The sequence below is a fragment of the Liolophura sinensis genome, chromosome 7, assembly GCF_032854445.1.
Source record: "Liolophura sinensis isolate JHLJ2023 chromosome 7, CUHK_Ljap_v2, whole genome shotgun sequence".
Lineage (NCBI taxonomy): Eukaryota > Metazoa > Mollusca > Polyplacophora > Chitonida > Chitonidae > Liolophura > Liolophura sinensis.
In genome coordinates, this window is record NC_088301.1 from 55,233,887 (window position 1) to 55,244,737 (window position 10,851).

Sequence of the window (10,851 nt, forward strand, 5' to 3'; positions counted from 1 at the left end):
AGGGGCCTATGTGTAGTGTTTATTTTGACAAAAAGTATGAATTTCACAATACTATTTACACACAAATCCTAAATCACAATTCAGGTTGTTAGCTCAGAAATGAACACTTGAATTTACTTCCATGTCGCTTTTCCACCAAATCAATCTCAAATGTTCATATCCAGTATCTGTTGTTTTCGTTGGTCATCAACTATCTTTACCTTAACATTTTCATCAACAATCTTTACCTCAACATTTTCCTCTGGAAGAGAAATATAGCCATGTCAGATGACAGATACTTTCACATTCTTACACAAAAGCAGAATAAAGTTGGTGAAAACGAATTATGCAGCATCGACAATGTGTTCACGGTATGTGGGCACACTAGACCAGTGCGAATAGTGTCATCTGGTCACATACAACCGGTGAGAGCAGTGTAATGATTGTCATCTGGTCACACACAACCGATGAGAGCAGTGTAATGATTGTCATCTGGTCACACACAACCGACGAGAACAGTGTGATGATTGTCATCTGGTCACACACAACCGATGAGAACAGTGTGATGATTGTCATCTGGTCACATACAACCGGTGAGAGCAGTGTAATGATTGTCATCTGGTCACATATAACCGGCGAGAACAGTGTAATGATTGTCATCTGGTCACATATAACCGGTGAGAACAGTATCATGATTGTCATCTGGTCACATACAAACGGTGAGAGCAGTGTAATGATTGTCAACTGGTCACACACAACCGGCGAGAACAGTGTGATGATTGTCATCTGGTCACATACAACCGGTGAGAGCAGTGTAATGATTGTCATCTGGTCACACACAACCGACGAGAACAGTATGATGATTGTCATCTGGTCACATACAACCGGTGAGAGCAGTGTAATGATTGTCATCTGGTCACACACAACCGACGAGAACAGTGTGATGATTGTCATCTGGTCACACACAACCGATGAGAACAGTGTGATGATTGTCATCTGGTCACATATAACCGGTGAGAACAGTATGATGATTGTCATCTGGTCACATACAACCGGTGAGAGCAGTGTAATGATTGTCATCTGGTCACATACAACCGACGAGAACAGTGTGATGATTGTCATCTGGTCACATATAACCGGCGAGAACAGTGTGATGATTGTTATCTGGTCGCATACAACCGGTGAGAGCAGTGTAATGATTGTCATCTGGTCACATACAACCGATGAGAACAGTGTGATGATTGTCATCTGAGAGAACATTTGTCATTTGTCGCCTGAATATTGCCAAATTGTCAGTCTCCTTAAAGAAGTTATAGGGCAAATCTGGGTATGAAGTATAAGGGCCGTCTGACCGCCATGGAGTGTGTATCATTTTTACGTTTTATCAATTAACTCTGCACATGACTTGAATGGCGAAGGCGATTTCAGTTGTGAACAAAAGCGATAAAGCGACAGTTTTCTTTACAGGGTGTTGTGATGCCTGGTGCTTTTCAAAAAACTGTGATAATGGGATATTTTATTTTCAAAATGTCGCCGTATATAGTCAACTCTTTCTTCGTTAGACCACGATGGGCGACAGTTCAAGGTAAAAAAATCGGACTTGAGTAATATTTTGCTGTTCAGTAAATGTTAAATAAATCATACAGGCAAAAATCATTTTTTTCTGTATCGCAGGGCATTTAAAATTAACTCGAGAATTCTGTCCACCTGACAGTCGTCATAGAAGTTATATTTTTGAAGACGCCGTTGACAGTAATTAATTCATTCCATTAAAGCGAAATGACATGGTCATTCGCTGGAATTGAGCCTACACCTGGTTTATCGACACATGCATGACCATGCACAACTATCACTTCATCTCATTGCTGTTTTGCACCATCCTCTTAACCAAATCGGTACAGCTTCATCGCTTTGCTACTTGGTGGATGTACAGCAGTTGTCACTTCGCGATTATGCTTAGAATGACAAAAATGCCACAGTTATTTATCAGTCGCTCTATATATGTGCAATAAATCAATTATAATACATACATACATTATGCTGTTTTGGCGTTGTCATTTTGATCAGATTTTTACACGTTTCTTTAATGGTAACTTGCAAGTCCTTAAACCTATATGTGAATACATTTCCTTTGAATCGTAAAAATTCGCAGATTTATACGAACCAAAAAAATTTTCTGTAGCCTATAGACAGTATAACAAGATAAATCCACATTTACGGAGAACTTGCACTTGAAGAAATTAATGTGTTTTTGTGTGTGGACGTGATCAGTCAAGTGTATGTATAGGCTAGTGTATTCATATTGAAATTATGTATAACACATGACCATTCATGCTCAGCGATAGGCATTCCTTACACTGAAAAACCAGATACATGCCTCTGTAAAATGCTTTGCATCTGAGGTGGTTTTTCAACATTATTTTAGTCATTTATATATGCAAAACCTGACTGTCAGCATGTTATAGTACTATACCTTTTAAATACTGGAACGTCTATATATATCGGTATACCATGTCTGCATGGAAAGTACTTGTGGCCAATGGCTTTTACATTTTTATAGAAGTAAGTGTCCCTCCGGTTAAAACAGGCAATATACATAAGGACGTACTTTTACAAACAGATGAGAATAAATGACGTGTACATTAAAGTTTCATCACCTGAGGATTATATAACGAGGCTAATACAGACTTACACAGGCCCAGCAGAAGTTAGCGACTAGTTACTTATTCCCAGTTCCTTATTCTAAAATAGGTGAGGCTCCAGGGGATGCACTCGCATTTCGAAATTCGTTTGTTAACAGTATATGCAGTGTAATAAAATATGTGTAAATAGTTCTGGTGACAAAATCACAATTTCTGAAGCGTTCATAAGACAATTTACACTTGAGGCTTCAGTATGTCAGCGCTTGTTAATGTTTTTTCTGGTAACCGTAATATATGTGAAATATTCTTGAGTAAATCAATCAATCCTGTACATATAGACCCTGACATGACCCTCATATACAGAGAATGTCGGAAGTCCGAAATACACAGTGTAAATGGCTATGGGAAAAAATGGCTGTTAAATCTGTTCAAAAGTCCTCTGTCGTGCACATAAGACCAAATAGAGGTCAATAAAATGGGATCTTCCTGTCTGTATAGACCCCAAATTGACCCACAGTAAAAACAGAAGACTGAACTCTAATATATACAATTTAAATGGTCCTTGTGACAAAACTGCTGTTTGTGTCTCTCTAGAAAGACATTGTTCACTTTAATATAAGAACGTTCCATCCAATTTTTATTGGGTAAGTATGAGGTCTTCATGTTCTCTCTGACCCTTAATTATGGCCAACCATCTTGATCGCAATTTACAAACCCGTGAAGAAATGGCTATGGAATCACATTAGTTTCTTTTTTGTAGCTCTAAATGGCTAATAAATTTGTTGAAAAGCTCTCTGCCATTCACGACACTCCAACTTAAGGTCAATAAGATAAAGTCTTCCTGTCGGTACAGACCCCAAAATGACCCATAGTAACAAATGAAGATTGAACTATAATATATACAATTTAAATGATTCAGACGACAAAGCCGCCATTTGTTCCGCTCAAGAAAGACATTGCATGTGCACTAAGAAGATTCAATATATGAACGCTCCGTCCAATTTCTATTGGGTAAATATGGGGTCTTTATGTTTTCTATGGTCTTTAATTAGGACCACCTATCCATACCTGTGAAGAAATGGATATGGAATCACAATAGTTTTTTTCGCGCCACTCTAAATGGCGATTAAACCCGTACAAAGGCCTACTGTCGTGCACACAAGACCAAACAGAGGTCTTCCTGTCTGTAAAGACCCAAAACATGGCTCTTCTGACAAACCGCCTTTTGTGCCGCCCTAGAAAGACATCGTGCCCTTAGAAGATTCAATATTTGAACGTTCCATCCATTTTTCATGGGGTAAATATGGGGTCTTCATGTTTTCTTTGACCCTTAATTACATACCTGTGAAGCAATGATTATGGAATCCCATTAGTTTCTTTTGTGGCGCTGTAAATGGCAACTAAATCTGTTGAAGGTCCTCTGTCGTGCACACAATACCAAACTGAGGTCAATAAAATCGGATCTTTCTGTCTGTAAAGATAACAAAATATCCAGACATACATCAAAAGTATAGCGTCTAATATGTATAATGTAAATACTTCTGGTGACAAAACCTACATTTGTGCCGCTCTAGAAAGACACTGTGCACTTAGAAGATTCAATACATGAACGTTCCATCTAATTTTTATTGGGTAAATATGGGATCTTCATGTTCTCTATGACCCTTAATTAGGGCCACCCGTCTTGATCGACCTATCGGCCGCTGTGAAGAAATGGGTATGGAATCGCATTATTTTCTTTCTAATAGACGTGAAATTTTACTGTATATCTGGATCATTTTGGGTCTATACATAGAGGAAAGCCCCATTTTATTGACAAACTTGAACCGGCATGCACCACAAGGGACCTTTGAAGAGATATGATAGCAGTCTAGAGCGGTACAAAAGAAACTAATGTGATTGCAATGCCGTTTCTTCAAAGTAATTTATAGGACCATGAAGCTAGGTGGCCGTAATCATGAAAACTCCATATTTACCCAATAAAAACTGGATGTATCGTTCATATGTTGATTATTTTTGGTACAAAATGTCTTTCTAGAGCGGCATGAATGGCGGTGTTGTCAAGAGAACGAAAGAGAACCTTTAAAGAGGTCTAACAGCACTACAAAGCGGCACAAAAGAAGCTAATGTGACTCTCTGCCTATTTCCTCAGGGGTATAGATAGGACGACCAGAATCGGTTGGAATGTTCATATACTGAATCTTTTTGGTACGCAATGTCTTTCTAGAGCGGCACAAATAGCGTTTTGCCACCGGGACTATTCAAATTATACATATCAAACGCTATATTTTACTGTATATCTGCATTTTGGGGTCTTTTCAGAAAAAAAGATGCCAATTTATTGACCTAAACGTAAACTGGAATGCACCACAAAGGACATTCGAAGAGATCTAATAGCACATTATAGCGGCACAAAGACACTGTGATTCCAATTCCATTTCTCCACAGGTATTGATAAGACCATCAAGATAGACCATCAAGATTAGGGTGGCTCTAATTAAGGGTCATAAAGAACATGAAGACCTCATATTTCCCCATTTAAAACTGGATGGATCAGTTGAATCTTTCTGGTACACAATGTCTTTCTAGAGCGGCCCAAATGGCGGTTTTGTCACTAGCGTCATATCCTTTCCAGGCCTCCATATTAGATGTTAACGTTTTCCTGTATGTCTGGGTCAGTTTTGGGTCTTTACAAACAGGGAGACCCCCATGTTATTGACCTAAAATTGGCCTTGTGTGCACGACAGAGGACAGAGAACAGATTTCATAGCCACTTAGAGCGGCACAAAAGAAACTAATGCGATTCCATAGCCATTTCTTCACAGGTATGGATAGGACGATCAAGATGGGTGGCCTTACTTAAACCTCATAGAAATCATGAAGACCCCATATTTACCCACTAAAATTGGATGGAACGTTCATAAATTTAACCTTTCAGGACATATTGTCATATATAGAGCTGCACAAATGACGGCTTTGTCACCAGAATCATTTACATTATGCTATTAGAATTATATCTTTTGCTGTACATGTGGGACAAATAGAGAAACAGACGGGCGGTCTAACTGATAGACAGATAGATAGATGGATGGATGGACAAAGGTTGAACGGGGGGCCAAGCTGAAACCCTTATGCCACTCCACTACATATGTACAGAAGTTTAACGAATGTGTTCTAAATAAACAAATATAAAGCGATAAGCGACGACCCCGTTCTGGAGGCCCGGCTACAATAAAGAACCGGGAATACGTAACCAGTCGCTAACTACCGCTTCATGCTTCCACGGTAAATGAATCAAGGGGAACAACTGCATGCACGCTTCTTCTGTTCCCCAAAGAGCACTGCACATACATGAAACATGTAAAATCGACTGAAAATGTAAAACACCCTAAAATGTTAAGTAGTTGCCATAATTGGTGAAACACTTATACCCGAACATGTAAACATGCAAAACCTAGGATTTGTAAACAATTAACGGGAACAGGACACGAGACATTTCTTAATATACAGGGTGTCCCAGAAGTTGCGCACCATCCAGGTTGAGGTTGAATGCTTGAGCTACAGAGTAGTGTGTTGCCCCATCTCTTCCAAACATAAAAACCAATTCAGCTCTTTCTTGTACTGTTAGTTTATTAGCCATAATTAACTCTAAAAGAGAGAAAAAAATTTAAAATCAGTATCAAATATGAAACACAGAAAAAAAGAAAATCATGATGGTCCACGACACAATGGACACAATGTATATAGGCCCCTATGTATACGTTGCGTTCATTCTGTGAGAAAGTACAATCTGTTTTCAGCCAGAGGACAACGGCTAAATTTGTAGGTCATATCGCCCTTTAGCGTACTTATGAATGTCAAATGATTTTTTAATGTGTTTGTATGTCAAATGGGATGCCAACACAGCAATCTGAGTCATTCTAGACCATGCAGTGACGACTATAATCTTTTGTAAATCCAAATCACTGCATTTTTTCTTGCCTAAGCCATGTTGCTTGAGGACATCTTACTATACAAACAATTACATCGACACTCTTCAGCGGCGTAAGAAGCAAAAGAAAAGTCGGTGGGGGAATTATCCCAACCAATGAGTTCCGAGGGTCGCGACGGCGCAGATAACTTTTGGACCCTATATAGCGGTAAGCGCGCTTGAAGGTGTCTGAAAGGCAAAAAACATCCGTCCTCAAGATTGTGATAGAAGGCTTAAACTGCACATTTAGGCACAAATTTAGTTTTCGGATCGCTTCCATACTCTATATGTGTATACTTACCGTTGAAATACCTATACGCGCTACGTGAGTGTGAAATATTGACTAATAGTGCATGCAGATAAACTCCCTTTGAAAGTGCGGGGCACTCCCCAAGGCGAAATTTCGACTTTTTTATTTTCAATTTTTTCACCATGACACGAATGGGTTTCCGTACAATGAACCTGATGTACCGATGTATACGTGCGCCTGCACGACTGTTACGGATATTATTCTTCCTGTTATGTAAGTTTCAGATAAAACAACCATTACACACTCAGGTGATGTTTTTGAACTTAACTTTATATAGCTGTGTGTAGGAACTAGACCTATATATAGTACAAAAGCGTTATTCATGGATTTACTTTGACGCTTCCCATGATAGTATATATATAGGCCTATAATGATCTCCTTAAAATGCAACGTAAATGTCATTCTAATAATGTTAGGGAATAAATATAGAGGACTGAACATTTGAAACGTCTCAGGACAGCTAGAGTTTTATAAATAGTTGCAAAACGAATCAGTGTTACATTCTGTGAGATAAAAACTGGTGTGATTTTATACGATATAATTTGATCATGAACATGTTTACAAGCATTATTTTCAGTTTTGTCGCACTTTGATTTATAATATGTAAATGACAGCAAGTTGTATTCATATATACATAATATTGATGCAATTCTCCATTATCCTTATTTCCTTGGTTAGTTGTTTCAGATGGTTTTAGTTTATACAAGTGTTTATATTATTTCATTTAAACTATTGCACCCTTGTGGCAGGTGTACGTATTGTCTGGAACGCCATCCCATATGTATATATATATATGCCTGTTCTTCTCACATGCAATGTATATGTCAAATTTTCCTTATGTTCCTAACTGGCTAACACCACTTCGGCTTTCGATCACAGTACGGTGGCCTGTTAGTTCTGTTCGAAAATTTTAACATTTTGCACTGATTTACAATATGATTTATAAGGTTTTCTAATGAAGACTTATGATTAATAATAAATAATTTAAAGCATATGCAAAAGTATATTAACCCAGACACAGAACATAACAGACAAAATTGGTAAATTCAGAGAAAACGTCGTAAAGCAATGAAAAATGTTTCCGCCGCGCGGGGCAACGGTTTTCTGCGGAGCTTCCTCCTCGGGAAATTCAGCTGAAAACCGGCGACAAGCGTTTGTCCGCGGAAAAATCGTGTATTTTCGCAGAACTGAGGTTTCCATACCGAATAGAAAGGTTTACACCGCGCGAAGAAAACGTTTTTAGCTGGATTTCGAAGTGTGTTTAAAATGTTTTTCTTTCTGCCTTAATTTGCTTTTGCAAATTTTTAATGACTTATGACATTTTGGCACAAATTTAGTTTTCGGATCGCTTCCATTCTTTACTTATGACTCCATGAATCTGATACCTGTGCACATTCTTTCAATAATTGCCTACATATTTTATGCATGGTTTTCCATATAATATTGCCTCACTGTTGGACATGCATGTATATAGTCCTTTACATAGGCCTATACATAGTTCTCTTCACCTATACAGAAGATAAGGTACGCATATACATACTGAACAAAAGCGGGATATTACCTCCCTTTGTCCGAAATCGCCTTCCATTTCCTGCCCACCCATGCAGGAACCCACAGCCTTTATAGATATAAAACTGTTTTGTTTTAAAGTTTGTGATTTAAAATGAAATTATGGAATGAACTTTTATGCAGTCTCTGTACGCATGGATGTCGTTAATATTTGCATTTACTTTGTAGAATACTCAGTTTCTAAAAATCATCGAACCGTTGCATACGATAACATACGCATAAGTACATAACCTATATACCCTTTCTCTAGGTCTGTCCACAGCTTCAGTTACAGTGCCGTCATATAGGATCTCATCCTGTTCCTTTGACACCACCACACTCCACATTCCAACTGCAGGCTACTTTTATTCATTCGACGGCTCTGGTAAATTTTCTGAAGTATTCGCAAAAATATATATAGGCTTACATATACGCCTCAAAAATATATTAAAAAAAAGACGCTCACAAATTCAGCCAGAGCTAGGTTCGAACATGTGCTCTCTTAATTATAGTTTTTATTCAGCTGACGAGCATGCTGTAGTTTGTTCAATATACTCTTTTCGAATGCATACATGCGTCTTTTCCTTTATTTATTTATTTATTTATTGCCGTACGTGGGAAAGCCAACTTGCGTATTTATAATCGTCAACATCATCGGTTCGCTGCTTCATAGCCTGTTTATCAGGTATCGGTATAGCCTATACGTCCAACATTTTGGACTGACTGTTTGGAGCTGAAGTTTATACAATTGTTTTTTTTTTTTTTGTTGTCTTGCATAAATCTCAATGGAGACCACTGAAAACTGGCCACCCACTGCATGTAAAAATTTACTTTTCGCTAGATATTCACTAAAGGAATAAATAAATAAATAATAATCCGTTAATTAGGCTTATATAAGCGAGTATATTTAAGCGAGTACCGGCACCAACCATGCATAATATGCAATTAACGAACTATACAACGGTTTACATTTTAGCTTATGATAAAAGTTGCCTATTTTGGGGTCTGGCACCCACTGGCTATAATAGTTTATTATTTGTGTCACTTAAGTTAAACACTTTTGTCTTATAAAATCAAAATAAATATTTTTTTATTCTAGTTAATTTTCATCTTTAGTACTGTAGTCTGGAAACTTTGTACCCTTTGTACTCCAGAGTTAAGTCCCCTTGGAATATCAAATGTCAAACGTATACTCTTTATGGCAAAATGCAGTTTTCTTCAAACGCTATATAAGCACTTACAAAGGATTTATCTGACGATAGAAGGCTCATGAAATTTTCAAAAACAATATTTTGTTAAAATGTGATTAAAAATGAAGGACGTTTGCATAGACGGTGTTGTTGGGCACCGAGGAGATTAGCGAGACTTTGGCTGTTACTGTTAGTACTGCACCTCCCATGGGGATTGCATTCAATAAACAGGGTAAAATCTAAATTAAGAAGTTAGACAAACTTATCTGCCAGATAGCAATATTAGATATATAAATAAAAATCATGAATTTGGTGATCTGTTATCAAACTGAACGGCTAAAGCCGTGTGCACTGATGAGATATTGTTTCCGCGGGGTCGGTATCAAGTCTGGTTAAAGTTGAGACGTCTGACCGACCAGTCGGTCTGCATTGAACATGTAAGTTACAGTACTCAGCTTGTGTGGTAAGTAAACGGTGGATCATTATCCATCTTGACTCTGTATCATGATTATACATTGCTATTTAAATTGTGCATCGTGTATTTATCACGTCAAGGCAAGTGGGTATAATTAGGATGCAAATTAGAATAATTACTGATCCAAAAGTTTCGGTGAAACGAACTCTTGGGAGAAGTTTGGAAGTTCAGTGAAGAAGAGTAGACCTACTACTTGTACTGAACTGAAGCAAAACCCAGACCACTTCTAGAGAGAGCAGCAAGTAAAAGTTTCGGTGAAGAAAAACTGAAAACCTCTGTATGCTGTCACTGATTTTTAGTGATCGTCCGGGTGAAACTTCGGTGAATTGAGGAGATTTGATTTTTGTTGCAGAGAGCGTTACAACAGTGACCGGGTGCCGCAGAACCACGTTGTTGTGGTTTTCGCAGGGCAGGGGAAGTGCACGGTGAATAGCTCGGCCAAGTCCGGCTCTCCGCCTCGGCGAGTGTAGGGTCGATTTGCTGATGGGTGCACGAACAGAAAGGCTCTCCGACTCCAAGCGTGGATTATAGCAGGCCTATGCTCAGCTGGAACTTTGAATTTGTCTTGGCAAGAAGGATATTATCATCAAAAATGACAGGAAGATTAGTAATTATTTTTATTTGTATATGTGGTGAGTATTTGTTTCCTTTTAGTTACCATACATTTCATTTCCTTCATTTCCAGGCTATACTAAGTGGGGAGTTTATTACTGGTACTGACCCCTCTGTGATTCTGA